General features: G+C 41.8%; 1 long non-coding RNA gene across 1 annotated transcript; it reads right to left on the bottom strand.

Annotated features, from left to right (window-relative positions):
• Positions 1-4,065: 4,065 nt before the first annotated feature.
• LOC137649718 (uncharacterized) lies at positions 4,066-5,967 on the bottom strand. The gene is made up of 3 exons (XR_011045836.1): positions 5,502-5,967; positions 4,735-5,070; positions 4,066-4,190 (listed from the first exon to the last, which is right to left on the bottom strand). It is a non-coding gene; the product is annotated as an uncharacterized lncRNA (long non-coding RNA).
• Positions 5,968-13,535: the final 7,568 nt, after the last annotated feature.

Here is a 13,535-nt window from a genome sequence, read left to right as displayed (position 1 = left end):
TTTATTAAGTTTATTATTTTAGGAATTAATTACCTATCTCCTTCAGAACCTCCTCCGCTATCACAGTGTGACAGTAGGCAATCTGAATCTTGGTAGATTATCATAAAAATTGAATTTTTATAGTAAAATTGTAATTTCTTCACAATGTACATATACACATGCCGACTTGCCTCCCCACTGTCTTATGATGTTAAGAAAATGGGAAATTAGACTAACTTCAAGGCTGAAAGACAAAGCAATTATGGAGTACCCAAACCAAGGTTATTGCCATTACCTGCTAGATTGTTTCATTACATTGCTAAAGGTCTAAGCTTATTGAAAGGAAAGAATACAGGGATAATTTTAGTTTCGGAGTAAATGTTGATAGAAGTTAGGATTCTAGAGAGATGCAATATGAACATGAGTATAGAAATAGCATTAATTTTTTTTTTTTTTTTCATAATTCTGATCATCTTTTTCATTCAGATTTTCCCAGACTGTACCATCTTGTATGTAATACTAGGTGTACAAGGTGTACAGTTAATTCTAACAGTTTTGCCTTCGCAATCAAAAGGCAAAGGGGAACTTCAAATACTTTTTCTAACTAAAACCAGGTCATGGGTGTCTTTTTTTTTTCTTTTTTTTTTTTACCTTGAAAAGGCATATGACACCACCTGTAGGGGGGGGGGTAATTTTAAAGTAGTTGGCCTCGTGGGGTATAGGAGGATGTATGTTTTCTTTTATTGAAGAATTTTCATCAAACTGCTCAATTAAAGTAAGAGTAGGGTCAGAACTGTCTTCATCCTACAGGCAAGAAGAAGGTGTTCCCCAAGGCAGCGTGACCTTATTTGCTGTTGCTATCAATAGTCTCGTGAGTCGCCTACCTCCTGGTATAGAATGGTCAATATTTGTTGATGATTTTACAATTTATGGTAGTAAATCATCTGCACTACGAGGATGCCTAAAGGTTCAAATTGCTATAAATTTTGCTTCTGCATGGGCAAAATCTTGGGATTCATGTTCTGTCCTCAAGTCCAAAGCCATTTGTCTTACTCGTACTTGTAAAAGAGAAGAGATACCCGCACTTATCTTAAATTATTGTATTTTTCCATATGAGGATAATGTCAAGTTTCTTTGGATAATTTTCAACAAGAAAAGGATCATTGGCCCCCAGATAAATTTCCTAGCCATCAGAGTTAAAAGTCACTGAACTTCTTGATAGTCATATCACATTGGGGTGCTAATAGAACCATTTTGCTCAGATTACATACATCTATATGTCCAAGAAAGTTAGACTATACATGTCAAATTTATGGATCAGGTACAATGTTATTCACACACAAATACACACACACACACACACACACACGCACACACACACACACACACATATATATATATATATATATATATATAGATATATATATATATATATATATATATATATATATATATATATATATATATATATATATATATATATATATATATATATACTGTATGTATATATATATATATATATATATATATATATATATATACATATATCTATACAGTATATATACATATATATATATATATATATATATATATATATATATATATATATATATATATATATATATATACATATACATATACATATATCTATATATATACGCACACACACACACACACACACACATATATATATATATATATATATATATATATATATATATATATATATATATATATATATATATATATATATATATATATATATATATATATATATATATATATATATATATATATATATATATATAGATAGATAGATAGATAGATAGATAGATATAGATACATAGATACATACATACATACATACATTATGTATATAGATAAATACATTATTATTATTATTATTATTATTATTATTATTATTATTATTATTATCATTTGCTAAGCTACAACCTTAGTTGGAAAAGCAGGAGGCTATTGGCCTGGGTTCTCCAACAAGGAAAATAGCCCAGTGAGGAAAGGAAAGAAGGAAAGTAAAATATTCTAAGAAAATTAACAACATTAGAATAAATATGTCCCATATAAACTATAAAGACTTGAACAAAACAAGAGGAAGACAAATAAGATAGAATAGTGTGCTTGAGTGTACCCTCAAGAAAGAGATATCTAACCAAAGACAGTGGAAGACCATGGTACAGAGGCTATGGCAGTACCCAAGACTAGAGAGCAATGATTTGATTTTGGAGTGTCCTTCTCCTAGACGAGGTGCTTATCATAGCTAGTCTCTCTTCAACCCTTACCAAGAGGAAAGTAGCCACTGAACAATTACAGTGCAGTAACCTCTTGATTGAAGAAGAATTGTTTGATAATCTGTCTTGTCAGGTGTATAAGGACAGAGGAGAATATGTAAAGAATAGGCCAGACTAGCCAGTGTGTGGGTGTAGCAAGTGGGAAATGAGCCATAACCAGAGAGAAGGATCCACTGTCTGGCCAGTCAAAGGACCCAATAACTTTCTAGCGGTAGTATCTAAATGGGTTGCTGGTGCCCTGGTCAACCTACTACATACAGTCAAACCTCTCGATACAAAAGAATCTGCTTAAAAAATTTTCACTCTGTGAAATGAGATGCGAAGAATTTTTCGACTCGCATCACGAAAAATGTTTCGGACAACAAAAGGAGGTACGGTGCGAGAGCCCAAGACTGATTTTAAAATTTGCGCGCCTCCAACCTCCAGCGCTCCCATTGGTTATCTTCCTACTCGGATTCTAGTTACCACCACGAGATCTTGCTCTCATATTGGTCAGCATCTGCTGTACTGTATCCTATCATGCATCTACGTATTAGCGTTCCTGTCTTTTTGTTTCGGCAGTGGTATCGTACGCATTGATTTGGTGTTTGGGATTTCGCTTTCATAACAATTGTACTGTATCGTGTGTGATATTACATTACATCATTAGCCATGGGTCTCAAAAGTCGCTGATGTCTAGGGAAAGGAGAGGATGATGCTTTCCATGGAGATGAACATGGAAATAATCATGAAATACAAGGCTGGCATGTGGTTAAGTGTGCTTGCGAAGAAATATGGCCAAAATCCATCTAAGATATGAACGATCCTGGAGCAGAAGAAAGCTATCAAAGCAGCAACACCTTCTAAGGGCGTGACTGTTTTCTCCAGCAAGAGGAGTCACGTCCAAAATGAGATGGAGAGACTACTGCTTGTCTGGATAAAGGACAAAGAAATGGGTAGAGACACTATCACCGAAGCGATAATCTGCCAGGAAGCCAGTGCCATTTTTGGTGGTCTCGTGCATGCTCAGGCCAAAGCTGACGCAGGAGATGGAACATTAAACAGGCATCCCCAGAGTTCATGGCTTCTCGTGGGTGGTTTGAAAAATTTGAGAGGCTCGGCCATTTATTTGGTGGTGCGCTATGGGGAGGCTGCAAGCTCAGACACAAAAGCGGCCGAAGCCTTTGTTTAAGACGTTCGACGAGTTGACAGTCTGAGAAGGCTAGAGTCCCCGCCAAGTCTTCAATTGCGATGAGACTGGACTTTTATTAGAAAAAAATGCCTCATCGAATGTACATCACGGCAGAAGAAAAGAGGCTACCTGGGCCTAAGCCTATGAAGGACAGGCTTACTTCCGCACTCTGTGCAAATGCCAGTGGGGATTTCAAGGTGAGACTCCAGCTGGTGTATCACTCCGATACTCCTCGAGCCTTTAAGACCCACAAAGTCACTAAGGAAAATCTTCATTTGTTGTGGAGGGCTAATGGAAAAGTCTGGGTAAGAAGACAATTGTTCATCGAGTGGATAAATATTTGTTTCGGCCCGATTGTGAAAAAGTATTTGGAAGAGAAGCAGCTCAATATAAGATGCCTGCTGGTGCTGGACAATGCCCCTGCTCACCCACCTGCCCTCGGTGAAGATATTATAGCAGAATATTCCTTCATCAAGGTTATCTATCTTCCACCAAACACCACCCCTCTCCTCCAGCCCCATGGAGCAGCAAGTATTCTGAATTAATTACTGTGAATAATACACCAAGAAAAAACACAAGAAATTTAATAATAAATTCTACAGTTTAATTTATCAATCTGTTGAGAATATCCTTGCTTCCTGGTTTGCAACAGGTAATCCCAAACCATACGCGGTAGAGGGATGGTGCTGGCCCTGCTGCCAACTCACAGTTTCAGAATAAATCAAGAGAATCTGAAATGAGGGAAATCCTAATGTAAGAAGGGACTCCTAATCAAATTAACTAAATAAAATTTAATGTAAAACTTAATAAAAATGACTCAAGTAAAATATATATATATAAAGTAAACCTCTAAATGCTAAAGAGCAATGCAAATAAATGGGTATGTCCATTCAAACATACGTATAAACAATGAGGCAACGAAGCACGAGATTGAGAGGCTAAGCAAAACTATCTGGGATGAACAAGCAGTTACTGGGTTAACCCGGCAGACCATAAATATAATATTATGGCTTGAAAAAATATGAATTACTACCTGTTAAATATAAGTAAAAGTACTATGCTAGCTCCAGAAATATTAATGTTGCCTTTAAATGAAGGTCCAAAAGACTTATATAATAGGCTTACTTGGTAAATATAATTACACACATGGGTACCAATCGAATATGATTCTCTGATAAAATTCATGGAGAAATTCTGTTAGGACATTATTGTTCAACAATAATTACTGAAATTGAAATCGCAAATGACAAGCACCAAACGAAATTTGCAACGAACCTTCAAATTTTCAGCTATCCTTCCCAGGTCCAAATTAAGCTGAATAGTCGTATTAGCAACTAGATGGTATCGGTTGGCAAGTTGTTCTTCGTGGAAATGTTGGCGGCCTAAGGAGGATAAAAGGCAGCATTATCCGCCTCCCCACCCTCGGTACATGGGCCAGGTCACAGATACATTTAGCTCTTCATAGTTCCTTTATAATGCACTGCACGAAAGATTACTATGATTGTAGTAACAATCTCAAAGTCGCGCTGTGCTAGGTAGTGGTCACGTCTTCACTGTCCCTCTCCTTCCAAGCTACTCCTGCTCCAAAGTATTTTGGGAACGGGGTTGATGCTGGAAGATAACCAAACTAGGCAGTAACTAGTTACAGGGTTAATGTAATTAACTACCTTCGTTGCTGTTTGCTTGGTGCTTGGTATAGTTAAGTTAAAAGAAAATCAATTTACCAAACATTTATTTAAATGAGGAAGGAAATGCATATATTTACCAAGCAATTACAACAGAAGAACAAAGACACCCAAACAGCAGGATATAACTTTAATAATTAATGCTTATTTTAGAGTATAAGGAAGCAATAAAAGCAAACTACATGCGAATACGAGACTAACTAATAATATTACGCAAAATAATGAAAATCTGTTATACTAATAAGGAAAAACTAAGGATAAACATAACTTTCCAAACAGCAAGTGATTTTAAATTCTAAGAAGCTTTATATGAAATATCTCTTCAAGAAATATTACGAAATCATTGAGAGCACAAACCTTCGTCAATTTTTGAAGGAGCGTTTTGATATTGTCATATGTCTCAAAATCATTGATCAAGCTTTGCAGGAGGTTTTGAGCCACCTTCACTTCTGCTTGGAAGAAGCTGCAGACCAAGCTGAAACCGATTCCGAAAATTTTGACGATCCTGAACCTTTTGCTCAATCTGAAGTTGCCGATATCATTACACTTGGGAAGTCCATAGGTCTGGAAGTTGATGAGGCCAACATTGATGAGCTTGTCAAGGAACACCAAGAGGAACTTATGACGGATGATCTGAAGGAATTGGAGGCCATGCGAGTGAATGTCGTTCAGGAAGAGTACTGAGGGGGGAGGTCGTGCGCTTGAATACTGTAATGAATTTTGCCTAAGTCATTTCAGGAAAATCTTGAGGAGCAGGCAGAAACAAGCTTCTTTGGACGATTATTTTTAAAAAGAGGCCTTTGGTAGAAGCAGACCAAGCGCTAGCTAAAAAACAAAAGAAAAGTGGCAGTGATGAAGAAAAGACATAGTATAATTGAATTTAGAAAATTTAAAACATAAAGTAAAAAAAAAATTAGAAAAAGAAAAAAACAAGATATTTATTTTAAGCTTATCGTAAAGTTAAGTATTAATATTTCCTGCCATTTGTAAATGTCTTTCCTAAAATTAAGTGTTAATGTTTTCTGTCATTTATACATCTTTTTTGTTAAGTTAAACGTTTACGTTTTCTGCATCTTGTTAACGTTTTCTTTTGTTTTTTTTTCCTTGTCTACCACCCTGCACTTCGCTCTCGAACATCGCCTGACTCCAAAAGTAAAGTTCCAAATTTTTGTTACTGTATTTTTACTAATAGCTCTGATTAAATACTTCTTTCACAGGCTACTAATGGTTAATTTATTATTAAATGATCAAAATACAGTACTTTTCATACATTTAGTACTGTTTACTGGTGAATATCCTTTTTTCTGGGTCGACCTGTAATGCCCGGTGGAAAGGTCCTTCTTATCACTTTTCTGATATAAATACTTCCAAATATACCAGAGAAAGTTAAAGCATGGAAGGCAGAGGTTACTACCCTTGCGCGAGCACCCTAAGGGCGTCGTGTATAAAGATAGGGCGTGTGAAAACCACTATTCACAGGTCGTCTTCCATTTAGATAATTCCTTCACCAATAAGGGATGAGTCACTACAGCGGCACTAACCAAACCAACCTGATCATTCCACCGACGCCCGACTCGAGCGCCATCTATACATCCTTCTTTTTGGACTCGACTGTGACGCTACCTTTGTTGTTTTGTGCGCCTATTTAGCTGTGTTTTTGGATACCTTCGCAATGGCTGAAGCTCTCCTTCCACCTGCACCAATGTTAAGTACCATAGATTGTTTTGGCATTATTTTTGACCCTGGCTTGTACACCTTATTTACATTTTGCGAGTGTTTTAGTGCGTCGGCTTGATGCCGCCCCGCGTTCTACGCGGCCATTGTTATCGCTTGTTTACTTGCCCTCGGGGTCTTTATGTCATGCTAGGTTCTTTTTAATCTTAAGTTAGATTATTGGCCAGGTGCCATTATTTAGAACCGCTGTTACTTTTAAGAGCTTATGTCGCTTCCGAGTCCATTTTATTGTGTTAACGAAGAATAGCGGTCGGGGTTTTATTATAGTTTGGTACCCTACCCATTGGGTTGGCGTTCGCTCTTTACGAGTTTTTTCATCGTAAATTATCCGTTCAGAGTTCCATTTTCCCTTTTCGCTATTCTTCGTGGCATATTTATTTTCATTTTGTCACGGACATGTGTTACGTATTTATTGGGTTCATGTGTATTCTAGATCGAACTTAGTAACCTTCGAGAGTGAGAGGCTGGGGTTTCCCATTTTCTGTTTCACCCGTTTTCTGTTTCATTACTGTTTCGGAATATTTTCCTCACAGATTCTGGTTCTCCCCCTCTCTATCTCTCCCCTTCTGGGATTATGATAGACAGTTTCATTATTTTTACCAGGTTACTTTGTTATTTCTAATAGGCTAGTGATTTACATTGGTCCTGTTGTGTCAGAGTCTCTTATTCTAGGTTAGTTTGTCCTGCTCTCGAGCCTCCACGTTGTTCCCCCTCCCCATTAGTCCCACCCTACTCCCCGCTCCGGCCTGGGCATTGGGTCTGGACCCCTGTATTCCGGAACTCCCTCATAGTTTTCCACTAACGTACTGAGCTGGGAACACATTACTTCCTATTACTCCGGTGCTCCCCTTCGACTGGGAATCCTCCCCTCGATGGCCCCCAGCACCTTGACTCCGGCTTCGGCCCTGTTACACGACAAACCCCTAATCTCCGCTCCCTCCCCCTGGACTCTTTCGGAGATCTTTTTACAGTGATACCTCGGTACTCGACCATAATCCGTTCGAGATCCGTGTTCGACCTCCGATTTGTTCGAGTACCGAATTTTTTTTCCCCATAAGAAATAATGGTATATATTCTATTCCGTTCCCAAGCACTCGAACAGGCCCAAAATATTAATAAAACGTGTACCTAAACAACAATAATTATCTAAATGTGTATGAAATTGGTCAGAAAATCCTATAAAACAATTTTAAACCATTTACTGTACTAAAATAAAACAATTTTAAACCATTTTCTGTACTGTAGTGAACATACCTTTGAGCAGCGGTTCGATGGCATACAGGGATGGATGTGGAGAGGATGGAAGGGGGAGGTTACTGCTTGGAAGGAGAGTCCCCTTCCATGATGTGGCGGGGTAGTTCTCCTTCAGGAGTTGTTTCTCTCTCCAATGAAAGGGTGGGCAGATCTATTTCAGGGGTTTCTTCTCTTCTTTGTCTCTTCTTTGGAGGAGAAACAGGCTTTGATGTAGCAGCTTTCTTTTCTTTTGTGAAAAACTGGTCTATTGTTAATTGTTTCTTCCTCCTCTGCAGTATTCTTCGAAAATGATGAATACCTGTTCTATTACGAATACCTGTTCTATTACGAAACTTTTCAAACCAACCCCTGCTCGCTTTAAATGTAAATGAATCACTTTCACTGGTACTCGGACTTTTCTTCACTAATTCTTCATAGATATGCAACGCTTTTTCACAAATGAACGCTTCACTAACACTTTCCCCGGCCAACTGTTTTTCTTTAATAAATATTAAAAGCAACTTTTCCATCTCCTCAATCACTTGTGGCCTTTGCTTAGTTACCGCCGTAACTCCCGTTGCAACATTCGCCTTCTTAATCATTTCTTTATGCTTTAAAAACGTAGAAATGGTCGACTTCGCCATTCCGTATTCTACCGCTAAATCGGACACTCGTACACCATTCTCATATTTCGCTATAATTTCCTTCTTCAACTCGATCGTTGTTCGCACTGTTTTCCTCTTCTCCTTCCCCTTAACACTCATTACTTTCTTGGGACTCATTATGAAAGCTAAAAAAGCAATTAAAAGCACTGAAAATCACTAAATCACAACGAATACTGATCGCGCGTTGTCTGAGTGACGCTCTCGAGAGAACTGATGCTTCCCGAACAAGCGAGAGTGGCCGAGATGGCGCGATCATCACAAAGCCCATGCGGTCGTCACGTGTTCGGCTGGTCGAGTACCGAATTTTTGGTCGAGCACCGCAGCAAAAATTTCTCGAAAATTTTGGTCGAACTCCGAATTGTTCGAGTATAGAGTCGTTCGACTACCGAGGTATCACTGTATATATATTTCAACCAATCAAGGGCCATCTCCCCCCCTCGGAGCTCTGACGCACTACGGAGCTTTCCATCATTGCCACTACGCCTACTTTCATTATATTTTACGGTAATTACTTACGAGCTCCGGCTCCTCGTGAATTCACATATAAGGCACTCCAGCGCACGTCGGAGTATCCCTTTCCTATCATTTACTATTCTCGATGCAGTAATTACAACGGAGCTCCGGCTCCCTATATGATCAAGAACCCATTAATACACATCATATAAAACCCTCTTTTTTAACCTTAGCTCTACTATTAAGCATATGTCTAGCCTTTAGGTTAAGTTAGAGCCTCCGGGAGTTCTTGTACTTATATGATTCTTTATATTACAGAAAGTTCGGTGTGCAACCAAGGGTTGTCCGGCGACCTTCACCGATCCGGTAGGCCACGACGTCTGCAGGTCGCATGCCCACTGTGCTATCTCCTTCGCCCGGGAAGCAGGCCAGACCCCATATATGGTCTGGTTTCCGGAGACTTGCACGCTCTGCTATGAGCTCTCGTCGCTTCTCCTCAATGATAAGGTAAGATTTCTCAATGGTACCACTCATTTTGTTATTGTTGTTTTGGGATTTCTTCATTGTAGACGATTGCAGTTATTCATAAATAATTTTAACTTGAATCTGTTTTTACTTCTACTGATAGCTTATAAGTGCCCTTCCTAGATCGTTCTAACGTTACCCCCTCTTTCAGGCTGACAAGGATTTTCTCAAAGCGGCCAGAACCAGCCTCCGGACCTGGGTCTCTGGATTCGGGAGGAACGCCCCTCAAGGCTGCCCCTACCTGCTGGACGGGGACATGGCCTCCCGGCTCTTCCCTGGTTCTCCCTCGGCCGCCGTACCAACTGACCTGGCAACGCCCTTAATTGAAGTTCTCAGGGCGGCACTGCCCGCAGAAGATGAACACCAGCTTTCTGGAGACGTCTCCGCTCTAGACATCCACGTTGAACCGATGGATGAGTAGGTAAATGGTGTGGAGGACCCGGCAGAATCTTTCTTATCTCCTACTCCTTCATCTACCTCTTCCTTCCTCGGCTTTGACAAGCCTTCGGCTTCTCCTTGGGATGCCTCCATGTCGGTCCGCCCCAAGGTTAAGCCAGTAAAGAAGCAGAAACCGAAACCCATTAATCCAGCTTCGCCTCCAACCATGTCACCGGTCCCCGGACCTTCCTCAGCCCCTGACATCCCTGTGATGTCAAAGAACCCTCCTCCTTCTAAGGGACAGAGGGGTAAGTCCGCTAAAGCCAAGGCTTCAGCTGCGGTTAGCTCCTCGGACCCCCCTGTCACCATGTCTATGGTAAATGAGATGGTGGAGTCGAAATTGGAGAAGCACTCTGCCGTCATGACTTAGCTAAAAGACACGGTGGCTAGTCTTCTCCGCTCCGGATCGCAACCAGCTCCGGTTGTAGGCCCTGACACCTTCAAGCTACCGCCGTTCGATAAGAACAATCCTTGGCGGTTCGCTCGTCATGCTCCTTACTTGGACGGCACTCTAACTCTGGAAGGCTTGGGTACCCGCCCCTTGGACGACCTGGAGTTCTTTCCCCCTGACCTCCAGTTCCCTTTCAATGGGTTTGTCCGCGTGAAGGAACATGCCCTCGTCCGGATGGACAAAGTGCCGAAGGAGACAGTCATATTTCCTAAGGAGCAAGCCCAAGCTGTCTGGGCTCGTACACTATCGGAATGAGGATGCATTAACTCCAAGTTGACCCCCCCACAAAGGTTCTTATACCATTTTTATGACTCCTCCGAGTATCCCAGCTCCTCTTACTGACAAAGTAGCGGAGCTGACCGTTCAAGCCATCAAGGACGGCATTCCTATGCCAACCCTTAAAGAGACAGACGCCACCTCTCTCCTTGTCCCAGGCCCAAGTGACTTTTGGCAAGATGTCTCGTCCACCTTTACGGTAGGTAAACTTGACCCGGACTGTGCCTCCTCCCTCTTTTCAGAAAAACTCCCCAAACTCCCGGATCACCTGCTGAAAACGCAATTTGAGTCGAGAAACAGGCTAGCAAGGTCACTCAACTCTCTGGTATCCTCTGAGTTGATAGTCGCCCTTTATAATGAGGAACCACTCTTTCGGTTACTGGCGAAGAGTCTTCTACAGACTTTTCAAATCGACCTGCACGATTTTTGGACTGCGAGAACGGCCTGCAGGAAACATGTTCTCGCCAAGGCTTCTATTAGGCATGAACCTAACAGACTTATTACCTCCTCCTATTGGGGTAAAACTCTCTTCCCTCAGAAAGAGGTGGATAAAGTCCTCCACTACGCTGCAAGGGCCAATCAAAACCTCCAAGTCAGATGCGGTCTCTCTAACAAAAGGAAGTTCGAACCGGTTATGAGGCTACCTTTCTCTAAAAAGAAACAGAGGTCATACACTCCATATAAAACCGGTCGTGGCCTGCATCGCCAATCTCCTGGTCCACAATCTTCCACTCCATCTACCTCCAAGTCCGCCCCTCCGCAACAGATCGTCTTTGTGCCGGCCCCTCAAGGTACCCAACCTGCGTCTATGGCCACATGGATGACCTCCCCGGCTTTCAATCAAGCTTTCGAAGCTTCAGGGTCCTTTCGAGGATACCCTAGGGAGCCCGGAAGCAACAGGGCTAGAGGTCAGTTCCGCCAGCGAGGCGGACCTAGAGCCAGAGGTTCCCGAGGAGGAAGAGGGGCGAAATTTAACCCAAACCAATGAGATGGATCAGGTAGGAGGGAGACTATACCGGTTTCTGGACCAATGGACCTTCAGTCCTTAGGCCCACAGTATAGTATCCAAAGGCCTGGCCTGGAAGTGGTCACAGGGTTCTCCACCCCCGACTGTGTCCTTCTTCCTGAAGCCCACTCCAATCCTAGAGGAGTACACGAAAGACCTACTAAGGAAGAAAGCAATAAAGAGAGTGCGAACATTGAAATTTCAAGGACGCCTGTTCACGGTCCCCAAAAAGAATTTGAACGCCTTGAGAGTGGTTTTGGACCTGTCAAAACTGAATTCTTACATTCTTTGCGACAGGTTCCGTATGCTGACTGTCTCTCAGGTGCGGACCTTACTTCCCTGTGGGGCCGTCACCACCTCTATCGATCTTACCAACGCCTATTATCACGTTCCGGTAGAAAGAAACTTCTCCCCTTACCTCGGCTTCTGCCTAGGCAAGAAATCCTACGCGTTCAAGGTGGTGCCCTTTGGCCTCAACATCGCCCCCAGAATATTTACGAAGTTGGGGAGACGGTGTTAGAACAGCTCAGGAGCCAGGGAATTATGCTGATAGCTTATCTGGACGACTGGCTCATTTGGGTACAGACAGTTCAGGAATGCCACAAGGCTACAACCAAAGTGGTTCAGCTCCTACACAAACTGGGATTTCAAGTCAACTTGCAGAAATCACGCCTGCAACCAGCAAGCCAATTCGAATGGCTAGGCATTCACTGGGACCTCACGAATCACAGACTATCTCTTCCCCCCAAGAAGGTCAAAGAGATAGCATCAAAAACAAAACGGTTCATCAAAAACAAACAGGTGTCAAGAAGAGCCCTAGAAAGAGTTCTCGGCTTACTTCAATTCGCCTCAGTAACAGACCTCTTACTAAAAGCCAAACTCAAGGACATCAACCGAGTTTGGAGGAAGAGAGCAACAACTTGCCTACGAGACAAGATATCAACGATCCCCTCAGTATTAATAAGACGACTCCAGCCATGGTCGAAACCAGAGAACCTATCCAAATCGGTTCCTCTGCAGTTTCCCCCTCCCCAAGTGATGATTCACACAGACGCATCTCTCAGTGGTTGGGGGGGCTACTCTCGACACCAGATGTTTCAGGGATCCTGGTCCCCCACTATGAAGCAGTTCCACATAAAGGTGTTAGAGGCTATGGCGGTATTCCTAACCTTAAAAAGACTATCCCCTCCAAAGACAACTCATATCAGGATAGTCTCAGACAGCACAGCAGTAGACCACTGCATAAACAGGGGCGGATCAAAATCTCCCAACCTGAATCACTGGTAATGATTTTTACCTTGGCAACCGAAAAGAACTGGTTTCTGTCAGCAACTCACCTGGCAGGAGTCCAGAACGTTATAGCGGACGCCCTCTCCAGGATGAAACCACTGGAATCAGAATGGTCCCTAGACATGAATTCATTCCGGTGGATATCCAGGCTGGTTCCGGGTCTCCAGGTAGACTTGTTTGCGACACAACTCAACCACAAGCTTCCTTGCTATGTGGCCCCGAACCTGGACCTTCAGGCTTATGCCATGGACGCATTAACCCTGGACTGGAACCATTGGAAGAAGATTTACCTGTTCCCTCCGGTGAATATTCTGATGAAA

The sequence above is a fragment of the Palaemon carinicauda genome, chromosome 11 (genome assembly GCF_036898095.1).
Source record: "Palaemon carinicauda isolate YSFRI2023 chromosome 11, ASM3689809v2, whole genome shotgun sequence".
Classification (NCBI taxonomy): Eukaryota; Metazoa; Arthropoda; class Malacostraca; order Decapoda; family Palaemonidae; genus Palaemon; species Palaemon carinicauda.
The sequence above is the reverse complement of the archived record's forward strand: the minus strand, read 5'-3'. Positions and strand labels throughout refer to the sequence as shown.